This window comes from Schistocerca piceifrons, chromosome 8, assembly GCF_021461385.2.
Source record: "Schistocerca piceifrons isolate TAMUIC-IGC-003096 chromosome 8, iqSchPice1.1, whole genome shotgun sequence".
Lineage (NCBI taxonomy): Eukaryota > Metazoa > Arthropoda > Insecta > Orthoptera > Acrididae > Schistocerca > Schistocerca piceifrons.
Genome location: NC_060145.1, coordinates 420,071,064 through 420,085,554, shown reverse-complemented (window position 1 = coordinate 420,085,554; position 14,491 = coordinate 420,071,064). Strand labels below are relative to the sequence as shown.

General features: G+C 43.8%; 1 pseudogene; it reads left to right on the top strand.

The window, feature by feature from the left end:
• The first annotated feature begins 228 nt into the window (after positions 1–228).
• Positions 229–346, top strand: LOC124712922 (annotated as a pseudogene).
• The last annotated feature ends 14,145 nt before the right edge of the window (positions 347–14,491 follow it).

Here is a 14,491-nt window from a genome sequence, read left to right as displayed (position 1 = left end):
GGCTGAGTGCACCCCGATTTATTGCAACAGCGCATGGCGGCCTGGATAGTCACCCATCCAAGTGCCGATCACGCCCGACAGCGCATAACTTCGGTGATCTCACGGGAACCGGTGTATCTACTGTGGCAAGGCCATTGCCTCATTTTCTTACTGGTAGACAGTTAATATTTACAGGCAGACAGTTAATATTTACTAAAATCCATTTAACACATCTTACACTTCTCGGTAGGCAACGGCCTTGCCGCAGTGGATACACCTGTTCCCGTCAGATCACCGAAGTTAAGCGCTGTCGGGCGTGGTCGGCACTTGGATGGGTGACCATCCGAGTCGCCATGTGCTGTTGCCATTTTTCGGGGTGCACTCTGCCTCGTGATGCCAACTGAGGAGCTACTCGACCGAATGGTGGCGGCTCCGGTCAAAGAAAACCATCATAACGACCGGGAGAGCGGTGTGCTGACCACACGCCCCTTCTATCCGCATCCTCATTGAGGATGACACGGCGGTCGGATGGTCCCGATGGGCCACTTTTGGCCTGAAGACGGAGTGCTTTTGCTTCTCGGTGTCACCAATGTAAGAAGACAGAAACTAAATAATGCACTCGTACATGTGCACTTGTAACACTTATGGAATTAGCATGGGTTTAGAAACATCGCTGGTGCGAAACTCAGCTTGCCTTTTCTCACATGATATACTGCGAACTATGGAAGCTCAAATAGTTGTAGGTATAGAGAGCTGGCTAAAGCCGGAAATCAGCCGAAATTTTTTCAAACGATCTAACAGTGTTCAGAAAGGATAGATTAAATACAATTGGTGGTGGAATGTTTATTGCTGTCAGAGGTAGTTTGCCTTGTAGCGAAATTGGAGTAGATAGTTCATGTGAAATAGTATGGGTAGAGGTTATGCATGACAATCGGACTAAACTATTATTTGGATCGTTTTACCGACCCCGCAACTCAGAAGACATAGTTGCTGAACAGTTCAAAGAAAACTTGTGTGTCATTTCAAATAAGTACCCGCTCATACAATTATAGTCAGTGGTGACTTCAATCTACCCTCGATATGCTGGAAAAATTATACGTTTAAAGCCGGCGGCAGGCATAAAAAAATCATCCGAAATTGTACGGAATGCATTCTCAGAAAACGATTTTGAACAATTAGTTCATGAGCGTAAATGGTTGCAAAAGCATACTTGACCTTTTAGCAACAAATAATCCTGGACAAATAGTGAGTACTGTGACGAATACAGGGACTAGCGACCACAAGACAGTTGCTGCTAGGCTGAATACCGTAACACCTACAACCATCAAAAAGAAACGCAAAGTATATCTATTTAAAAAAGCTGATAAAATGCTCTTGGCGCCTTTCTAAGGGACAGTCATCATTCCTTCCGATCTGATCATGTAGGTGTAGAGAAGTTGCGGACTGTTTTCAGAGAGATAGTATCAACAGAAATTGAGAGATATATACCACATAAATTAATAAGTGATGGTACTGATCCCCCATGGTACACAAAACGGGTCAGATCGTTGTTGCAGAAGCAACGAAAAAAGCATGGCAAATTTAAAAGAACGCAAAATCCCCAATATTGGCAAAGTTTTAAAGAAGTTCGAAATATAGCACGTACTTCAGTGCGAGATGTTTTTAATAATTTCGACAACGAAATTCTGTCTCGAAATCTGACAGAAAACTCAAAAAGATTCTGGTCATATATAAAGCAAACCAGTGGCAAGACGCAATCAATACCTTCACTGCGCGACAACAACGGTGAAGTCACTGATGATAGTGCCGCTAAAGCAGAGTTATTAAACACGGTTTTCCGAAACTCCTTCACCAAAGAAGACGAAGTAAGTATTCCTGAATTTCAATCAAGAACAACTGCCAAGATGAGAAACATAGAAGTAGATATCCTCGGTGTAACAAAACAGCTTAAATTACTATATAAAGGCAAGGCCTCCGGTCCAGGTTGTGTTCCAGTGAGGTTCCTCTCAGAGTATGCTGATAAAATAGCTCCATATTTAGCAATTATATACAACCACTCTCTCACAGAAAGATCCATACCTAAAGAATGGAAAATTGCTCAAGTCACACCAATACTCAAAAAGGGAAGTAGGAGTAATCCGCTGAATTACAGGCCTATATCACTAACGTCGATTTGCAGCAGGGTTTTAGAACATATACCGTATTCGAACATTATGAAGTACCTCGAAGAAAAAGATTTATTGGTATATAGTCAGCACGGATTCAGAAAACATCGTTGTTGTGAAACACAACTAGCTCTTTATATTCATGAAGTAATAAGTGCTATCGACAGGGGATGTCAAATTGATTCCATATTTCTAGATTTCCAGAAGGCTTTCGACACCGTTCCTCACAAGCGTCTTCTAACGAAACTACATGCCTACGGTGTATCGCCTCAGTTGTGCGACTGGATTCATGATTTCCTGGCAGAAAGGTCACAGTTCGTAGTAATAGATGGAAAGTCATCGACTAAAACAGAAGTAATATGCGGCGTTCCTGAAGGAAGTGTTATAGGCCCTCTATTGTTTCCGATCTATATTAACGACATAGGAGACAATCTGAGTAGCCTTAGATTGTTTGCAGATGATGCTGTCATTTACCGTCTTGTAAAGTCGTCAGATGATCAAAACGGCTTGCAAAATGATTTAGATATCTGTACGGCTCGAAAAGTGGCAATTGACCCTGAATAAAGAAAAGTGTAAAGTAATTCATATGAGTACTAAAAGAAATCAGCTAAATTTCGATTACGCCATAAGTCACACAAATCTGAGGGCTGTAAATTCAACTAAATACTTAGGGATTACAATTACAAATAACCTAAATTGGAACGATCACATAGATAATATTGTTGATAGAGCAAACCAAAGACTGCGATTCATTGGCAGAACACTTAGAAGATGCAACAGGTATACCAAAGAGACTGCTTACACTACGCTTGTCCGCCCTACTCTGGAGTATTGCTGTGCGGTGTGGGATCCGCATCAGGTGGGACTGACGGATGACATCGAAAAAGTACAAAGAAGGGCAGCTCGTTTTGTATTATCGCGAAATAGGGGAGATAATGTCACAGATATGATACGTGAATTGGAGTGGCAATCATTAAAACAAAGGCGTTTTTCGTTGCGACGGGATCTTCTCATGAAATTTCAATCACCATTTTTCTCCTCCGATTGCGAAAACATTCTGTTGGCACCCACCTACGTAGGAAGAAATGATCATCACGATAAAATAAAAGAAATCAGAGCTCGCACAGAAAAATGTAAGTGCTCGTTTTTCCCGCGTGCCGTTCGAGAGTGGAACGGTAGAGGGACAGCTTGAAGGTGGTCCATTAAACGCGGCACCCCATTGCAGGCTGTTAGCGAAGGTACGAGCATGTGGAATAAGTTCACAGATATGTGAGTGGCACGAGGACTTCTTAAATAGTAGAACCCAGTACGTTGTTGTCGATGGTGAGTGTTCATCAGAGACAAGGGTACCGCCAGCGGTGCCCCAGGAAAGAGTGATAGGACCGATGTTGTTCTCTGTATAAATAAATAATTTGTCAGAAAGGATGGGAGCAATCTGCGGTTATTTGCTGCGTGGTGTACGGTGGGGTGTCGAAGTTGAGTGACTGTAGGAAGATACAAGCCGACTTAGACAAAATTTGTAGTTGGAGTGATGAATGGCAGCTAGCCTTAATTTGGAAAAATTTAAATTAATGAGGGTGAGTAGGAGGATCAAACCTGTAGTGTTAGGACATAGTATTACTAGTGTCCTGCCTGACACAGTGGAGTGATTTCAATATCTGGGCGTAACGCTGATAAACGATGTGAGATGGAACGAACATGTGAGAACTGGTAGGGACTTTGACGTATTGGAAGAATTTTAGGAATGAGTGGTTCACCTTTAAAGCAGACCGCATATAGGACCCTCGTGCGACCTATTCTCGAGTACCGCTCGAGTGTTTGAGATCCGTACCAGGTCGGACTGAAGGACGACATCGAAGCAATTCAGAGGCGAACTGCTAGGTTTGTTACCGGTGGATTCGAACTACACTTAAGTGTTACGGAGATACTTCGGGAACTCAAATGGGAATCCCTGGACGGAAGGCGACGTTCTTTGCGAGAAACACAATTGAGAAGATTTAGAGAACCGGCATTTGAAACTGGTCGTCGAACGATTATACTGCCGCCGACATATATTGGGCATAAGGACCACTAAGGAGAAATTAGGGCTCATGCGGAGGCATATAGACAGTCGTTTTTCCCTCGTTCGATTTGCGAATGGAATAGGAAAGGAAATGGCTAGTAGTGGTACTGGGTACCTTCACACGCACCGTATGGTGTTATGCGGAGTATCTCTGTAGACAGAATTAGATTTGAAGCTTGCAACGGAATGTGCGCTGATATGAAACTTCCTGGCAGATTAAAATTGTGTGCCGGACCGAGGTTCTTAACATTCATTGAAACTGATCGACACAATGCCCCATTAAATATTCCTAATACATGTTACTATTTTTATGTATTAGAAAACGATTCTCTCATGTCATGAGACACTTGTTATGAAGTTTCATTTGGAGAGGTGATAATCTACTCTGATGTACCCAAACATTGGGATCGCTACCTACCCCAAGATTAAATGCCGCCTGGTTCCGCTGCAGACGTATCACGCGGTATGAAAAGTACGAAAGAAGAGCAGAGGAGGCAGAAGAATCACTCTAGCGACAATACGGGCCGAAAATGGAGAGTTCCAATGCCATAAGCTACTCTGACAGCCGGCCAGGGTGGCAGAGCGGTTCTAGGCGCTACAGTCTGGGACCGTGCGACCGCTACGGTCGCAGGTTCGAATCCTGCCTCGGACATGGATGTGCCTGATGTCCTTAGGTTAGTTAGGGGACTGATGACCTCACAAGTTAAGTCCCATAGTGCTCAGAGCCATTTGAACCAATTTTTCTACTCTGACGAAGGAGAGATTAGTGTGTATCGTGACCGTTTGTAGATCTGGTTGAAGACACTTGTACGCTACGAAGTGTTGGACGTCCACGTCACATGGCAGAACGTGGAGTTGAGAAGCTTGGACGTTAGATGCCGCGGGATCTGTGTCAGATCTGACGGTGGACTATAATGTTGGTCACGTACATGGGTTTCGAAGCACACCGTTCAGAGGAAATTGTTGACCACGGCAGCAAACGACCACAACGAAAAAAATGTTCAAATGTGTGCGAAATCTTATGGGACTTAATTGCTAAGGTCATCAGTCCCTAAGCTTACACACTAATTAACCTAAATTATCCTAAGGACAAACACACACACCCATGCCCGAGGGAGGATTCGAACCTCCGCCGGGACCAGCCACACAGTCCACGGCTGCAGCGCCCAAGACCGCTCGGCTAATCCCACGCGGCCGACCACTACGTGTTACCATGTTGATCTCAGCGACATCCTGAATTGTAATTGGAGACTTTATCTTGCAGATGGGACATCAGACCAATCGAAAATTGTCGGCCGATCGGATGAATGACAAAGTTAGAGCTACTTAAACCTAACTAACCTAAGGACATCACACACATCCATGCCCGAGGCAGGGTTGGAACCTGCGACCGTAGCAGTCGCGCGGCTACAGACTGTATCGCCTAGAACCGCTCGGCCACCTCGACCGGCCGATGAATGACATTTCTTGTGATCAGGTAGCCTATCATCTAGACGAATGGCTGTTGGAATTATGCACTGCGCCACGGAAGCAGGTCAGTAGGGGCAGTGTTATACTGGGCTTTCATTGAACCAACGATTATAATCGAAGGCGACAAGGCATTTGTTGACTACGTGAATATTATATCCTTTCACGCTTCCTAGAGGGCGATGGCGTCTTGCAGCAGGAACAAATATTCGTGCAGAATCGTGTCACAGTGGTTTGAGGAACTTGATAGTGAACTTATGTTGATATCTTGCGCAACAGATTTGCGTAGTATGAACCCGATGGAACACATATGAGACGCTATCACCCACCAGCTAAGCGCACAAAAATTACTGGCCTGTAATTTACTACAATTGCGTTACCGATGTTAGACTTATGCTGAAGATTAGATGGGTAGATCGCATGACTAATGAGGAGGTATTGAATAGAATTGGGGAGGAGTTTGTGGCACAACTTGACTAGAAGAAGGGATCGGTTGGTAGGACACGTTCTGAGGCATCAAGGGATCACCAATTTAGTATTGGAGGGCAGCGTGGAGGGTAAAAATCGTAGAGGGATACCAAGTGATGAATACACTAAGCAGATTCAGAAGGATGTAGGCTGCAGTAGGTACTGGGAGATGAAGAAGCTTGCACAGGATGAAGTACCATGGAGGGCTGCATCAAACCAGACTCAGGACTGAAGACCACAACAACATGTTAGACATCTAGTGCACCACATACTTCCAGAAAACCTACCAGGTGTATAGCGTTCCAAAGGTCGAGTAACGTGCTATTAAGAAGATGGTCATATACTTTCCACTCATAGATATATTAACACAACATTTCTTCTCACTATCCTATCAAAAACAAACATTTTGGGAAACATGGCATCATTCACCAAGATCAACATGAAAATGTGAATGTTGACCATAACGTGTTGTGTCCTACAAATCAGAATGATTTTTATCAAACTAACATGAAGTAAATTGTACAGTAAATACACTGATGAGTCATAACATTGTGATCACTTGTTTGTCCGTCTTTGGAATGAAATACAAAACTGATCCAGCGTACCACGGATCCGACAGTTTGTAGGTAGGTTTGTGGAGGTATGCGGCATTACATGTCTACTCACAGGTCAAGTAATTCGTTTAAATAACGAGCCACTGATTTGGAACGCATTAATGGCACCAGATAGTGACCTAGGTGGGTTCCACAGGTTTAAACTGGACGAGTTTGGCAATCGAGGCATCAACTTCAGTTCTCTATAAAGCTCCTCAAACCACTGTAGCACGGTTCTGGCTTCGAGACACAGACAATTATACCGCTGAAAAACGACATCGCCGTAGGGGAAGACATCATGCATGAAGGGACGCTGGTGATTCGCAGCAGTCAGAGAGTCTCCGATTACTATTACGGGTCTCGTGAGGCGCAGGAGAATGTCCCCATAGCATTGTACTGCTCCCGCCAGCCTGGGTCCGTAGTGTGCTGCACGTTTCGAGCCGCCGTTCACCTCGATGACGGCGTTCGTGGAGACGAACATCGACCCAGCGTAGCAGAAATGTAATTCACTCTAAGAGCCGACACCTTTCCATTGATCTATGGTCGAATCCCGATGGTCCAGTGCGCACTGCAATTGTAACTGACGACTCCGTTGGGTCAACATGTGAAGTATGGATGGTCTGCTGCGTATCTCCACGTTCGACAGTGTACGGTGAATGGGGGGCTCCGAAACACTCGCGCGTTACCAACAATTTGCTCTTTCAGCAGAGATGCCACATATCACTATCTATTCTATTTCACAGGGCAGACAAGCCCCGAACCCCACGTCACGTTTTGTAAAGAATCGTGGACGTCCAATTATTTGTCGCCTAGTACTGTTTCACTGTTCTCTTTCCGTAGATGTTCACGACAGTAACACGTGTCGGCTTGTCGGTTGAATCATGTTTGTGCTACACCATGGCAACGGTCATCTCCACAAACGCAGTCACACAGGCGATCCGCTGCTCCAAACGCGCACCGCACCACAGACGCAGGCCGGTGGGAACAGTATTATGCTATGATAGACATTCTCCTGCGATTGCATTCTCCTGGAGTGTACGAAGACCGAGTCAGCTGCCGACCACCTGCATCCCTTCGCCCCTGATGCCTTCCCTGACAACGATGTCACTTTTCAGCAACATAACTGTCCGTGTCTCGAAGCCATAATCGTGCTGCAGTGGTTCGAGGAGCTTGATAGTGAAATTTCTTGGTCACCAAATTTGCCTGATGTGAAACCGATGGTTCCCATCTGGGTTTCTATCGAGCGCCGTCATCGCGTACCCAAGTCAGCGGGAATCACGTGACTTGTGCGTAGGCATCTGGTACCACATGGTTCCACAAATCTACCTACGAACAGCAGAATCGGTGATATATTTTGTTGCAAATGTGTCCCAACAAATTATTATGCAGGTACTCATAATGATGCCCGAAAGTGGATTTGACCCACTGAACCAGTTAGCAAAGGATTGGAGTAACGCTTACGCGAACTAGATCATTGTTGTGAGGTATAAAATAGCGTTCCGTGAAATAAGATCATTGCACAAATTTAAATTAACGCGGCGCTAAAGACATTTATTGGTATACTTAAATTATTGCTACAATATCCGACTCATACAGGAAATAATTACTAAATGTTTTATTTCTGCCAATCACAACACAACACAAAAGAAAAGCCCATGCTCTACGCATCCACCATAATGACTGTTTCTCATTGATTAGGTCCAATTTCCGTAATAATAGCTGTTATTGATATCTTGGATGGTCTGCCACTACCGGGCTTTAGACAAGCCCTTTACAACCCAATTGAACAATTATGTAATTCCATACGTTATTCGTTGGCCATATTAATACACTTTTATAAAGATTTCAGCCTGTCCCCTCGCGCAATAAGCGAACTAATGGGAAAAATTTACATGTCGATAGGCAGGGCGACAATTCGGTAGAAAATGTACGTATGTTATGATTAAAATTATTGATATTTTCTGTCTTTCCTTCTTTTTCTTCAGTTCGTAAATTAGGCATCAAAAGCAATAATAAAGAACAATCATCGAAACACCTTCATCAAAGTAGCTTGCTACCAAACTCAGCAACCTGCTCTAGTAGATGGGTATAATATGGCGCAATTTTTCTCATACTAGGGAAACTTTTCATTATACTTGTTTTAACTAGTTTTAATAACTCTGATTCACCGGAAAAATTTTGTTTTCTGCAAAACAATACGAATTTTTTAATGTTGTCAGTTTTTGAACTAATTTTAATAATTGAGCCGTATAACTCAACAGATAAAAGAATCATCTGGCCTAGTTGCAGTAGCTCGTCTAACTGCTTCCATGGACAAGTGAAGATTGATGTTAACTGTTTGGTATAATTATTGAACGATAACACTGCTCGCAGATTGTTATCAGAAAATAAAACAGTCAAGATGGCAATAAGCATTTATTTCAAAATGATGATGCTTCATCCTTGCCAGAGCATATCGATGACCATACGCCATCGTCATAACAACAGGCAGCGTCCTCCTGGTACATCTTTGGCTACCAGCAGCCATCTTGACGACGACATGTCTGTGGAAACAGCGTCCCTGAAACTGCCAACCAATGCCACCAGGCGGCGACTGGTTGCCATGTAGCCTGTCACACTGGCCCTTTTAATATGAATTGTTTATAGCTCACACTATTACTACCAACTAACTGATATAGTTTTTGTAAGCTACTCTTTGTATAAAATTATACAAAATATTTATATTTTCTTCCACATCTTTATTCGCTCATTTGGACACTACTTTCGTAAGCCATTGTCTGTTGGCTGAGGCTGACGTCACGTGGCACGAATGCGCGTTCTCCACTTTACTTAACTCGTGGCAGATCAGCCATCATCTCAATAGTGCTATAGTTTTCCCTCTACTTTCCAATCTTCATATTCCACCGCGCCTTTATCAACATATCCCACCAACCCTTCAAATGGTTCAAATGGCACTAAGCACTATGAGACTTAACATCTGAGGTCATCAGTCCCCTAGACTTACTACTTAAATCTAACTAATCTAAAGACAACACACACATCCATCCCCGAGGCAGCATTCGAACCTGCGACCGTAGCAGCAGAGCGGTTCCCGACTGAAGTGCCAATAACCGCTAGGCCACAGCAGCCAGCCCACCAACCCTTCACCTACACACCCTCTACATACTATCCCAAAGAAACTTCAATCATGTCTTCAACCACTGTCCCCTCCCAAGTCATTAACTCCGCGTTGACATTTGCCCATACTAATATTTATAAGTCGACCCCACCCAATCCACCCTATCAGTGCTTCCTCTCCCTCTCCTTCCCACATTTCTTTAGCCCACACTTTGCCCCATCTGCCTTTCTTTTCCCACCCCTCCCTTTCCCCAATAACCACGAGAATCACCAATTCCCCCTCTCTACACCACTTCCTCTTCTGTCCTACCAGCCACTCCTACTCCATTGCTGCTATACAGTAGTCCTCCATCCTTATGTCACTACGTTCCTGCTCTCCTCCCTGGCCAGCATTCGGGAGAATTCCATAGCAAATCCTTCAAGTTTCTACTTATACGAAAGTGTTTCTTTCACGTATTAGTGATTCAGCTACATGTTTTAAATGTGCCCTTATTGAGTTTCATTTTACCTGTTATTATTACTGTTTTAATTAAAAATTCAAGAAGTGGTTTATCTATTAAACTTTCATTTTACTTTTCACCTTTAAAAAGCTTTAAATTTTCGGATTGGTGAGGGATGGGCTCACCCGCCCGTATGTGACGAGTGTGGAAGAAATAACAATAAAAAAACCCATCAACATAAGTAAACGATTGTGATTTCACGCAGCCGTCCCGTGCACCGCCCGCTGCAGCCACATGGGTAAATGCGATGTTGTTGATCTTTCTTTCTCGCATACAATGTTAGTTTATGACATCCCTATTTAATCTGACAGTCTTTCTAGCTTTACAGTGAGTTAGATCTGAGGATGAGCAGCATAGAGGCCGAAACGTGTCATCATTTTTAAATAAATGATTGTTGTGGTCTTGACTATTTTTATTAACTGATGAATTATAGAACGAATTAAAAAATTTAAAATGCTATAGTATTCGAATTATTAAGAGGCGTAGTCTATCGTTTAAAAATTTAACACACCAACTCAGTTTTAAAGTTAGAAACTCTGCATATGTCTTGAAGCACCGTAACCCACAGCGCACAAATTACTCAAACTATGTTCACCCAGTATCTGAGAATAAGAGCGCTTAGCCATTTCGAATAAACTTTACACATAATCTCCCATGTTTTTGAAATTTCTCGCTGACACGCATCACAAAATAAGGAAAGGAAAAAAAAAATATTGCTTCCTACGGTTTCGCTGCTCACACAGCAAAACTTCATCATCAGGTGAACGGGATCGCTCATTGATTAGCACACAGGATTCGCATTCGGGAGGATGACGGTTTAGACCGCGTCCGGTCATCTTGATTTAGGTTTTCCGTGATTTCCCTAAATAATTTCAGGCAAATGCAGGGATGGTGCCCTTGAAAAGCCACGGCCGATTTCCTTCCCCATCCTTCCCTAATCCGAACGTTGCTCCGTCTCTAATGACCTCGCTGTCGACGGGTTGTCAGACACTAATCTCCTCGTCCTCCCCTGTATTACGTCATCACTAATCACAGGTTTTCTGGTTGTATGGTCATATGCCATTGAATAAACCTGACAGATTATATCATTGTGAGACACATAGCTTGAGCCATATGACGTCATCAATACTGAGATATGTGAAACGGATGTTTTATGTATTGGTGTTCGATTATTTAAATATTAGAATGGCGGGGGGGAGGGGGGGGGGGAGGGCGGGGAGGAGTCCGTTTCCTTCTAACTAGAACTAATCTTTTGTTTCTACTTTTGTTTAAAACCGAAGTACTAGTGGATAACAAGTTATACTCCGAAACTAATAGTTTCTTTGCGCCGGTTGTAAATCGCATTTTCAAGCGGGTGTTGTCAGGGGACTCCAAGCATTAGCGAACTCCCTCACTTGCTTGTTCATCACCCAACGTACATCGGGCCGAGACGGTGACAACGCAGGAACAAAAGGAGTATTCTGTTCTCACTTCAGCCGGTGCATTTCAGTTCCAACAGTGCGGCGTGGTCGAGGTTGCGGATCTGCAGCCCCCACCTCCCACCGTGTGGGGATCTCGCATTCCACTGCTGGCCTCGAAGGTCACCTGAAATGATGACACGTGATTCTTTTTCCGTGGACGTTTCTGGGACACTCCGTCTGCCTCCCCTACATCGAGTTAGGGTTACCTGCAATGCCGTGTAGCAACGGGAATCAATGCAACAAATCATGACATGCCTCCTGAAGTTTCACTCTCGTCTGGATAACTGTCATGCATCCGATGGACGGCATATTCAGCATTGGTGAAAGCTAAATGAAATCTCTTGTATCTCAGGCATATACTGTTCACGATTGCTAACTGCGTACTAAAGGAAGCAGTTCACACATATGTGTTTTAGGGACTAATGACGTAATTGAGCTCATACGAAACTTTGGGCTTAATTACGCTGATCGCAAACATTACCTTAAACTAGTACAGTCCGCCAACATCATGAATGCTTTAAAGTGAGCATCACACATATCACTCTCAGTATTAGAAAAGAAGAGTTGTGTTGGGAAACCATGAAAGTTGGTTCAATCCCCTAAATGGAAAGTACTTCAGACATTGATATGTTTCCTTCTCGATATGACAATGTTTCCTCCTGCGTACCACATACAGGATGGACGCAAAAATGATGAAACACAAAAACCGAACACATTACCAGGCGTAATACGGTGTAAGAAAACCGTTGACATTCAAAACAGCTTCTACTCTTCTGGAAAGGATAAATACAAGTCCTGTACAGTTTTCACGGAAATCTTGAATCATCTTGGTGCAAAAAGTGGCAATTTTGGTTAGCAATGTGGGAGTGGACAGTATTTATCTACGAACGGCACCCGTCCAATGTCGTCAATACGTTTGAAGTGTCAATCGTGATCAGAATAGTGTTATGTGTAGTTGTGAGCATATTATGTCGGAGCTTCGAACGTGGACAAATTATTGGTGCTCGTATGGTGCTTGCTTCCGTAATCAAGGGAGGTGAAGTGTTTGGGGTTTCAGGACGCAAAAAACTGTTCAAACGTGTGTGAAATCTTACGGGACTTAACTTCTAAGGTCATCAGTCCCTAAGCTTACACACTACTTAACCTAAATTATCCTAAGGACAAACACACACACACCCATGCCCGAGGGAGGACTCGTACCTCCGCCTGGACCAGCCGCACAGTCCATGACTGCAGCGCCTTAGACAACTCGGCTAATACCGTACGGCTTCAGGACGCATTGTATGTAAGATTCTCAGGAGGTAATGTATACGGCGTACAAGGAAAGAGGAAGTCAGCTAAGTCACAACCCGGACAAAAGTGTGCGTTGAGTGATAGCGACAGACGGTCACTGAAGAGGATTTTGCTGAAAAAAGTGAGGAGGACAGCTGTGAAAGTCACTACAGAATTGAATATCATACTCGCGAACCCAGTCAGCACCAAAACAACAGGAAAGGGTTTCATATACCGTGAATTACGAAGGTACCTGGAATTCCAAAACTACTCATCAGTGATGCAAATGCCTGTAACCGGAATGATACGGTGCAGAAGCCATAAAACTGGAGTATGGAGCAGTGAAAGAATGTCATTTTGTCAGATAAGTGTTGCTTCACATTGTTTCTAACTACTGGCTGGCGTTACGTCCCAAGAATACACGGTGCTGACTCGGTGAGGATTTTGGAAGACTTACTGCAGTATTCCATGGCCCCAAAGTTGATCTGCAAGGTAGTACTGCCAAGCAGCATGTGACCAGTTTCTCTGATCAGGTCCATCCCATGGCGCATTGCTTGTTCTGCAGTGCTGATGCTGCGCTCCAAGATTACAGGACCCCTGTTCACACAGCTCGAGTCCTGCAGGACTGGCTTTGTGAGCACGAAGATGAACTGTCGCTGGCCACCACTGTCATCAGACGTCAATATTATTGAGCCTTTGTGACCTGCTTGGGAGAAAAGTATGCTTTATTACTATCTGCTTGCCGGCCGTTGTGGTCGAGCGGTTCTAGGCGCTTCAGTCCAGAACCGCGCTGCTGCTGCGGTCGCAGGTTCGAATCCTTCCTCGGTCATGGATGTGTGTGATGTCCTTAGGTTAGTTAGGTTTAAGTATTTCTAAGTCTAGAGGACTGATGACCTCAGATGTTAAGTTCCATAATGTTCAGAGCCATTTGAACCATTTTACTATCCATGTCCATCATCGTCATCTGAATTTGCCATTATTTTGCTCGAAGAATGGTATAAGATTCCTATGAAAACTGTACAGTACCTGCATTTATCCTTTCCGAACGACTGGAAGCTGTTTCGAACGTCAACGGTTTCCCTGCATAGTATTACCCACGGTAATGTGTTCTTCTTTTGTGTTTCCATATTTTTGTGCCCATCCTGTATATTGTACTCGGGAAGTAACGTTCTCATATCGAGAAGGAAACATGTCAATGTCTGAAGTATTTTCCATTTAGGGGACTCAACCAACTTTTGTGGTCTCCCAAGCTAGTAACACAACACTTCCTTTGTAATACTGAGAGTGATATGTGTGATGCTCACTTTAAGACATTCATGATGTTGACTGGCGGACTAAGCAGTGATCAGCGTAATTAAGCCCAAAGTTTCGTATGAGCTCAATTACGTCGTTAGTCCCTAAAACACAT